The sequence below is a fragment of the Cyanistes caeruleus genome, chromosome 2, assembly GCF_971803275.1.
Source record: "Cyanistes caeruleus chromosome 2, bCyaCae1.hap1.1, whole genome shotgun sequence".
Classification (NCBI taxonomy): domain Eukaryota; kingdom Metazoa; phylum Chordata; class Aves; order Passeriformes; family Paridae; genus Cyanistes; species Cyanistes caeruleus.
Window position 1 is genome coordinate 32,551,365 of NC_141702.1, and position 10,418 is coordinate 32,561,782.

Sequence of the window (10,418 nt, forward strand, 5' to 3'; positions counted from 1 at the left end):
AATTAATACACAGGGTATATTTTAGGGTAGGGCTACTCAATAATGAAAACAGGAGCTATGTGGCTTTGTATATTGACAATTATTTGCTTAGATTATTACTTCTACAAAAAATTTCAAAATGTTTGCTGTTATTCACTTCACAGTAAAGTGTTCCAGTATGCTAAGGCAATTTTTGTTGAGCAGAGATTCTCAAAATAAGGTGTATCATTCTTTTGTTTCAATGGTTTCATATTAGTGTTCTGAGTCCAAGAAGACTTATTTGAAGTCTTAAGTGACAAATTTTATTTAAATTGGTAAATTATGTAGTTAATTAAGGCACAATTTAATAGTGGCCTTCAGCTACTGTTTGTCTTTCCATTTCTCTAAATGAAAATTTAGATTTCAGATTAACCAAGTTTAAGAGCCATTTCCAGTTAGGGGTTTGGATTTGATTTTTTCATTTACTGTAGTAGCCTGTTAGAAATTAAACTTTTTAAAATACAGATGAGAGGTTATTTGCCTGATTTTCAAAATGATCCTGGCTATCAGTAGCTTTGGTATAGACTTGGAATTTCTCTGAGTTAATACAATAGACTATTAAAGATTTACATCTATGTAATAACTTAAAGGATTCTGTTATATTGTTATCAGATATATAGTCTGATAAACTTGCTAACATGCAATTTAGATAAAAATAGAGGAGGCCATAAGAAATACTAGTGAGATCTACTAAGAGAAGACATGAGCAGAACAAAGTGGGTAAAATTTCATGATGTTACATTCAAAATAATCAGTTGAAGAAATTATATGAGTCATTTATGCTCCTTATGGGTTCCAAACCAATATAAGGGGGAGGAAAAAACCCTCAATTTGATAGCCAGTAGCAAATGTTTTAAAAAGACCATTCTGTTTATTACATATTCAACATTGAGAATATAGTAATTTTTTTCCTAGAACTCTAATATGAAGTCAGTGAAACAAAACAATAATACATCTTCTGTTGTAATACTGCATTAGGTCTTTCACCTTATCTCAAAAAAATGGAGTTCAGGAGAAAATTAGGATCAATGAAAAAGTACTCTAGGAATAGGATTAAATACCAAGGAAAAGGAATAAAATACATGGAGGAAGTCATATTTAATAAAATACAAAATTTCTCTGTTTCAGAGAAGATAAAGCAAAACCCTCTATAAAATTTAGGGCACAGTTCAAGAATTTAAACACGAAAAATTTCAAATTAAAAACTATGTTTTTTTCTCAAAAATGTAACAAAATATAGCCATTCTGGCTTCACTTTTGCCTCAAGTTTCAATGGCAAGAATTTTAGCAGTCTTCAGAAGAACTGATACCTATAGGTAAGAATAGCCAGTGATAGTACAGATACAGTATTATAAAGATTGTTAGTCTGATACAACAAAGCCTTGCTCTGTTGCCAGCCTAAAGACAATCCTTAGTATTCCCCAAGTGTTTCCTTCTAATGTTGCTTTATTTTAGACCTACCAAGCATTTTTATTTCTATAGAGTTGAAATACCTACTTTCCCCCAAACAGCAACCATGTAGAGTGAGTAGTACCAATATTTGCACTTACAGTAAAAATTCAGGGCTGTTAGCATTGAGCCATTTGGCTGACAGTGCCTACTTTGTGTAGCATATGTGATTTGTCAGTCATCCATGAAATACACATCACTGAGATTCTGATCTCCATTTATTGTTCAGTCTTCTGAGAAAATACTGGTCTGCTGATCCAGATTTCTCAACATTTTGTATTCTTGTATAGCATCTACTTGGTGCCTTGAAAGGATTATTTTAATTTTTCAGTTTTCCCAGCTGTGGTGAGACACATAGGCGTGGTGTACTAATTGAGATACAAATTGTGTAAGATAACTGCTGATACAAAATAATTGAACCAAGCTCTTGATTTTACAGGTTGTAGAGTACCAGAGTCAAGAAGCGTGATCAGACCACAAATGATCTCTGCATATTCATGACACTGGTTGTGTATTTTGTTTGCTTCCTTGTTTTTAACCTAATATTAATGTAAGATGAAGACTGGCACACATGACTCTCTTTTAACAGGTGAGGCCCTACCAAAAGGTTAAAAGATTGTGATCATTCTAGATGGACTAATCAGTAGTTTTCTCATGAAGAGTGGAGCAGCTTTTTTAATGGAGATTAAGAAGAACCCTCTCTTGAGGATATTTTTCGAGGTGGCTAGCTCAGTCTATTCTGAGGTACAAAATACTGATTTCCCTGGAAGGATTTGAACTGAAGTGGGATCCCCTGCCCATCAGAGTAAACTAGAACTGCACAAGCCCCTCTTTGGTTAGGACCTAGTTTGGTAAGCATGCTCAGAAAATGATCCAAGAATAGGATCAAGCAAGACAAGTAGAGGTTTGAGGATCATGAGGAACAGACAGTTCCTCAAAAAAAGGAAATTAAGAAGTTTTTTAGACACTCAGCAACTTACTGTTGGAGAGTTAAATATCTGTATTTTGAAGGGTAAAATAATGGAAAGATTATTTTACAGTGTCATACACATTCTCACCTCATCACTGATGTGTGTTCTTGCAATAAGCTCTGGAGCACAAGCCTAGTGCTGATTTCTGCATGTGTGATTTTTTTAAAATCCGACTTCCAAGACTGAATAAAAATGGAATTGAACTTGATCTTTCAGCATCAAGTTTGACTACTACTAATTGCCTCTTGGCAGGCTCTTATAAATAAAGCACCAAATAACACTAAAAGTCAATCAGCTAATGTAAAGAAACACATCTTATGAAAACTAGATTGAGCAGTTGAAGAAATACATAGGTCTTTATTTTTAACATAGTTATAATAAAGCCATGTCTATTTAGTCCATGAATCGATTATTTTTTGTATATATGTTTGAAAGTGCTTTCCTCAGACCCTGCATAGCAGTTTCTGACAGTTTTAGCAACATGCCAATATTGTTGCATCCCAGATTTCATATTAAATGCACCTCTGAATTGTGTTGTTCCCAGATACTTGCAACCCTGATTTTCAGTTGGAATTTTTCAGCAGCCAGCATCCTTACATTTTTCTCCTCCCCCAGGAGAGTGGTATGTATGCCTTTCAGTTCATTCACTGATGGATAATTCTAATAGTGCAGGACTCTGTAAGAGGACAGGTCATGGCATATTTGCAGACAAAATTTCAAATTCCAGTATGTAGAAGGAAAGGTGTTCTTGGTGCTGTATTCCTCAGTTTTTAATTTTACCCCTACTAGTAATCTGAAGAGCGCTACTGCCCATTGTTTCTGGCCAGTTGCTCATGCCAGTGGCCGTATCTTTATTGCTGGGTTCTTCCAACCTCCAAAACTGGAAAGCAGCATCTGCATGTCAGCTGGGCCCGAGCTACCCCCTGAGCCATGCCAAGGGTGGCTTGGGAGAATGCTGCTTGTCCTGGACCCAGTGCAGGGACTCTGCTGTCAACAATATAATAGTGTGAGCTGTGGGCTTTGAGTCTGCAGCTCTGTGCCCTGGCACCTTTTGGTTTGCTAGCACCAATGCAGCTTTTGTGACAAACAAAATTGAAACTGCCCTTGTGCTTTACTTCTGAAACTGAGATAACTTTGTAGTAAGGTATAGTAAGTAAAACATGGAATGCATTCCTCAACAACATCCCTTGCTAGAAAGTTCTAGGGGCAAAGATAAATTCTAGCTAGTTTGCAACAAACCCTAAGACAGCTCAGTTTACTTTTGCTCAGCCTCCAAATTACTTGAATCTTTATTCTGTCCACTAAATAATGAGAAAATGCTGAAATGCTTAAAATGGTCGTAAAACCTTTTCAGGGCCACACCAAAGATCCTTAAAGGAAGAGTTGATGTAGAAAACAAACCAGAAAATACAAAGTCTCAAGCTGATGAGAAGCTGAAAGAAAACAATGTAACACTACAAAGAGGTAAACGAATTAAGATCTGTCAGAGAGATTCAGTATGTCTCAATTATTGCTACAGTGTTCTGTCCTGATAACTTCCTAAAATTTGCGGTAGTCAACTGCTGGCTGCAGCTGCTCCCAACAAATCTATTTAAAGGTGCTTGAGAGATGTCACAAGGGACATCTTACATCTGAGAGTCGTAGAATATCTTGAGTTGGAAGGGACCCACAAGGTTCATCAAAATCCAACTCCTGGCCCTGTGTAGGTCAGCCTCAAATATCACATCATGTGCCCAAGAGCATTGTCCAAACATTCCTTGAACTGTCAGGCTTGCTGCTGTGACCACTTTCCTGGTCATTCCAATGCCCAGTCCAATGCCCAACCACCTCTGGGTGAAAAACTTTTTCCTATAATCCAACCTAAAGCTTCCCTGACACAACTTCAGGCCATTCCCTTGGTCCTGTCACTGCCACCAGAGAGAAGAGCTCAGTGCCTGCCCCTCCTCTTCCCCTCACGAGGAAGCTGTAACTGCAGTGAGGTCTCCCCTCAGCCTCCTCCAGGCTGAACAGACCTGGTGCCCTCAGCTGCTCCTCATGCAGCTTCCCCTCAAGGCCCTTCACCATCTTTGTGCCCTCCTTTGGACACTCTCTAATGGTTTAATGTCTTTCTCACACTGTGGCACCCAAAACTGCCCCCAGCACTGGAGGTGAGGCTGCCCCAGAGCGGAGCAGAGCAGGACAATCCCCTCCCTTGCCCGCTGGCCTTGCTGGGCCTGATGCCCCCAGGACAGGGTTGGCCCTCCTGGCTCCAGGGCACTGCTGGCTCATATTCAATGTGCCATCAACCAGGACCCCCAGGTCTTTTCACATAGTGCTGCTTTCCAGCATCTCATTCCCAGTCTGTCCATATATCCAAGGTTGCCCCATCCCAGGTACAGATCCAGCACTTGCCTTTGTTAAACTTCATACAGTTGGGTGATTTCCCAGTCCTCTAATTTGTCAATGACTTTGTCAGACCTTACTGGGAACAGGAAGACTAGTGCAAAGAATCCTCAGTGTTCGGCCATATACCTTCCTACCACTAGCCTGTTATCTGGTGAAAATATGACTATGGGGGGGAAGGTAGAACACCTCTTTTTGAAAGAGGTAATATATAACCGAGTCCTTTATTTATGGTCCAACAATAATATAATCTGCTGAACATGCCAGATGCACTGTTGTTAAGAGATAAATGATACCAAATGCTTTGTCTATTTGCTTCATGAATAAAGGGATAGCCAGCATTTTCCATGCTTGGTATAAAATAAGTCTATTGTTATAAGTGATGAACTGAATTGGTAATTGAATTTTTTAAGAATGCAATACTTGTGCTTCTGGCTTCTTTCTGTATATTACCTAATGCATTGTAGGATCTAGAACCTAAAACACCACCCCACCATGAAAGGATGAATCCAGTGCTAATGCTGAAGCATTCATCAGATGAGGAGCATTATTATTGTTTTCACCTAAAGGAGACAGTATTTAAAAAATAAGTTAGGAACCCCTGTGATCATTCAAGTGTGAGTGGGACAGTGGCTTGGAAGAGCCAAAGACAAGTGCTCTAACATCAGTTGCTTATAATCCGTGTGGAAGTAATAAACCTTGCAGTTTCATCACTGAGGGTGACATCTATTCAGAAATACAATTTTATTTTTTGCTGTTTTTTTGGGATGTATTCACAATTATATTCAACTGCTACTGTAATTGGCACTTAAAATATAGTATTTAAAATCTGTTTCATACCCTTCCCATAGTTCTAACAGCATGTGTAATAGCAGAGCACTAGCCATCTCTTGCCTTTAATTCCTGTTAACACTATCTACATTCACTATTTTTGAATAACTATTTCAGAGTCAACTTTCTGATTCATCATAGTCATATAGGACAACCAGCTGCCAAAAACGTAATGACCAAGTCTATCCTTATGCAACTGTTTGGAAGTGTGCCTTTTCCATGCTATTCCACATTGGAATAACCTGCACCAGTCATATTGGTGAATTGCCACGGCACACACCTTGTGAATCCAAGGCTCCTACCTCCCCTCTTGGCTACTGAGGCCGAGCAACCCTCATCATGTGTACAGCCACTATAAAGAAGTCTCAAAACAGCAGTAGAGGTGCTATGCTCACCTGGCCTTCCCCTGGCTCTCTCCCTTCCATCTCACCTCAAAGTCTGGTATCCGTTGTCACTGAGGTACATAGCAGACTCCCCAGTAGCCTCTTGATGCTCAGATTAACCATATATTTAAACCTTTACTTACCTAGTTCCCTTGGGGGTAAAGAAGGGAAAGCTTCCTAAAAGACTCCAGAAGTTCATCAACACAATCAATAGTTATCTTGCAGGTGGAGATTTGGCACCAATACGCAACAGATACTTAAGTGCAAAAATGCCTTTAAGGAAGTAGGAAGAAAAACCCCCTACAATTACAAGCTTTACCAGGAATGTATCCCAGAGGGAACAAAACAAAAACACTGTGCCCTCAGTAACTGGATTGTTGATAAAGGACCTGAGGGGAAAAAATAAATCTAGTGACATTCAAGGCTTGCTTGCACATGCAAAAAATTTTGCTGTTTCTCCCTTTCTCCTATTCCTAGAAAAACGTTTCTTGTAGTTGCAAGGTATCTTTTTCCACACCCACCCACCCAGATTACAGGATCAGACTACTTCCCCCTCCTGCCCTTCCCGGCTCTGCCCCCTGCCCCCCACCCACCAAGACTGTCTTGCACAAAGCATTGCTGCTGTGCAGTCACTGCAGAGAATTCACACACAGCTCCTGCACTCAACCACCAGGGAACTTCCTTGCAACCTCATTCTGGGATGACCAATATTCCAGTACTCATAATTCCAGTGCAGGAGCAGTACTCCTCCCTCTTGCAAATAATATACAGCCATCTATAATGGACAGAATCACAAAAATTCTCCACTACTGCTACTCCTTTCCTACTCAGTTATTCTATGTGCACCTGACATCCACCACGTGCTTCATTTCCAATAGTTATAAACCCCTTTGTGTTAAGAGTTCACATCTTCCAACCTCTTACAGAATATGCCTGACATATACATATATATATGACATCATAAACTAGGAGAGGTTTGGCTTGGTTTTTAGAAATTAGATTTAATATTATTATTATTTGTGTTCTAAAGAAAGCTTAGAATGGCCTTCCAGCTTTGTCTCACAATGGGGCAAAAGTTCTTGTTCTACAACCTTTATTTTTCAAGGAACTACAGCAGTATTTTATAGCCATTTTAGAAATAGACTGAGGACTTTGACAAGATCACTCTTTCCAGTCACTGCATTGTCATCTTAAATTATATTGCTCTCCATTAAATTGTTCATTATTGGAAGATTCATATCAAACAGCTTAGTACCTGAAATTGTCCAGTATAAATTCAGTTTTTATGGGCTTCAAGTCTGAAATTTATTTCTGAATGAGAATGGAAACAGTGATAGAACAATTCCTGCAAGTTATACTACCGTAACATAAATGCAATACTAAGCACAATGGCCTCACACGATCAGGTTTTTTGAGCATGAATTTGAATTACTAGCTTTACCCTCATCTTAGCAGGTATGCAAATATGATTTTCCACTCATATTATGATTAGTATCAATAGAGACAGTTAAAATCTACTGTTAGTTAAGTCAATTTTCACCAGAAATAATTTATAGCCACTTTGAAGATGCTTGTGAGGGTAGTTTGCTGTATTAGTCAAACAACTGTTTGTCCCTGTCATCACAAAGGGCATAATGTATCAAAACAGTTTATTTCTTATACTGTCCATTTTCTATGGGAAAACCAATAACTGTTTCATTCTGATCTATAATAAATGCAGAACTGGACATTCTAGAAAGCAGTTGCTGGCAATTTGGCAAGCCAATTTGGCTATACTAAGCAAGTAATAGCTTTATGGTAAGTTCAGTTTTAAAATAAAGCAAAAATTGTGTATATTAAAGAGAACAGGAGTAGAGAATTCTTGTTTCACCAAAAATAATGGCACCAAACATTCTAATAGCTCTTCTGACCATTATGTATGCAGCAATTTAACTAACAGTGAAAGTATTCTTCATGTTTTCCTACCAACAAAAAAAGATAAACCTTGAGCCAGGAAGGGTGAGAGTTCTTGCTATACTGCAGTTGTTTATAGACAGTCTCCTGTATTTTTAGTGCTTTAATTCATATATAGAAGTTTACTGTCTTATTTAATATAAATGGACATTGTGAGCTAAATTATTCCTTTTTCCAATTCCACTAGAAATTTAACTTGCATGTTATTTATTCTAATAAGTGATCCTTATTTTCTTGCTAGCCCTTTCCTCTTTCCCTGTTTTTTCTTTTTGCAGTTATAAACAGGCCAAATAACTCTCAAACTTTTAAGGGTTGAACAAGATGTACCAAAACAACTTAATTTTCACTGCTGTTTAGCACAAGGGTTAATTTTCCATTAGGATTGCTGTCAATTGGTTGCATCTTATCTGCAGTTCAGAAAAAGCTGCCTTTGCCATTGAACAGACAAAATACCAAGTGTAACCTTGTGCTGACATATGAAATTAGCCCAAGGTCAGTCAATGATAGGGAAATAGTGGAAAATGACAACCAGGGGGAATTATATAAAGGCTGAGAGAAGGAGAATCTTTAACTACTCATGAGTAACTTTTTTTTTGATTATTCATTATGTCTTGTTTCTGATGCATTTGCCTCCTTTAAACTGAAAGTGTCTATCCTTCTCTTGTGGTTTAGGAATGGTCCCCCCCAGTTCAGTGCCCCCACTGAGACTCTCCCAAGCCAGATGTCACTTGCTTACTTTCCTCAGTTCCCTTTGTCCTTCCCACACCAGGGATGGAATTGAAAATTGGGAGGCACAAAAGATGAACATTATAGGTTGAGATAAGAACAATTTACTGGAAACAGCAATGAGATAAAAATGAGCAGTAACAGCAACAACACTAATGACAAAAGTGTACCCAGAGTGGGTGATTTACACACAAAATGCTCACCAAGCCCGAGATAACTACACAGTGAGGATGAACCCTAAGTCCACCACTAGAAAGGGACATGCCTCTCCTTGGAGGAGACAGAGCTCCTTCACCCAACCCTCGGATTCAGGCCATGAGATGAGATAGTATTGAATAACATTTGGGTCTTGGACACACCCACACAGCTCCAGGCTCTGCCCTGTCACAGATACTGCAAAACATTAACCCTGTCCTTTGCTGAAACTTGGACACCTTCACTTTTTATTTTTTTAACGTACCTTGAATTACCCATCTGTTACATCCCACAGAGGACAAATACTGCCTTCAGGGATCCCTCCAAACCTTGTGTTCAAGTGTGAAGCAGTCAGTCATTAAATACTGATGATACAAGTTTCCTTATGGCAGAGATGTGACACCTGGCACTCCCAACTGCCACTTCAAAACTAAAATACTTACATACTTCCTGAAGGTGCTCTGCAGATCACCACCTGCCCACGAAGACTCTTGCTACATATGTCTGAATGTGTGACCATTCTAATTTTAAAAACATGTTCTAGAACTTGATACAGTGCCTTGAAAATTTCTCTGAGAATTTGACACATAGAGAAAAAATATAGGTAAGCATGACATTTACAAAGCACTTTTTAAAAATCAGAAATGTTAAGTGAATCAGCAGGCAAGTGTGTTTCACTGCACTTTAGCCAAGTGGATCTTTTGTTAAACACTTCCAATGGAATTCTGGCACTGAGCTGAATCTCCTAATCCAGTTGAGACAATAGAAGAATTTTGTGCCAAAATTACTAGGTCAGGATATTGTGCAATTAGTTTAAGGACCCAACTGTTGCCCACCTTTTAGCCATTTATTAAAAGAGCTCTCCTTAAATAAGCCTGTCCAGAGAAGAGTTTTCTGATGTTCACGCCTAAGTTAAAATCTAAGTTTAAAGAGTCATTTCAAGAGCTTCAAGTGTCTAGATAGGATTTAAGCAACTAATCTCTCGGTGATCCACACAAAATGATCAGAAGATATATACACAAACACAGAGGAACAAATTCAAAAAATGCTTACAAATAGCACTTTGATAATTCTGTGAAAGAGTTCAGCCAGTTCAATTTCCCACGACCATAGTTTCTAATAGACTTTCAACAGGGTCCATCAGAAAGCAAATCAGAAGTAGTGTGCAGAATTCCAAACATATATCACTGGGTAACATTAAGGACTTCCCTTCTCATTGTCTGCAGTTTCTGTTATAGCTCTCTGCCTTCCATCATCAAAAGCAAAGCATTGGTTTAAATTTTCTAACAAAACTAAGTTCATGTTGCAGAGAACAGCTTCCTCTTCTGTGGGTGTAGCAAGCCTATCAAAAAAAGTGTGACATTTATATCAATGCAGGTCTTAACTCCTATTCTAGCTAGCAGAGAGAGTTTTGGCAATCAAGCTTCAATTTTTGAGTGTAGATATGCTTGGCTTCTTTTTGGTTTTAATTAAAAAAGGCAACTAGAGACTTTTTCCCAAAGAAGGTCAG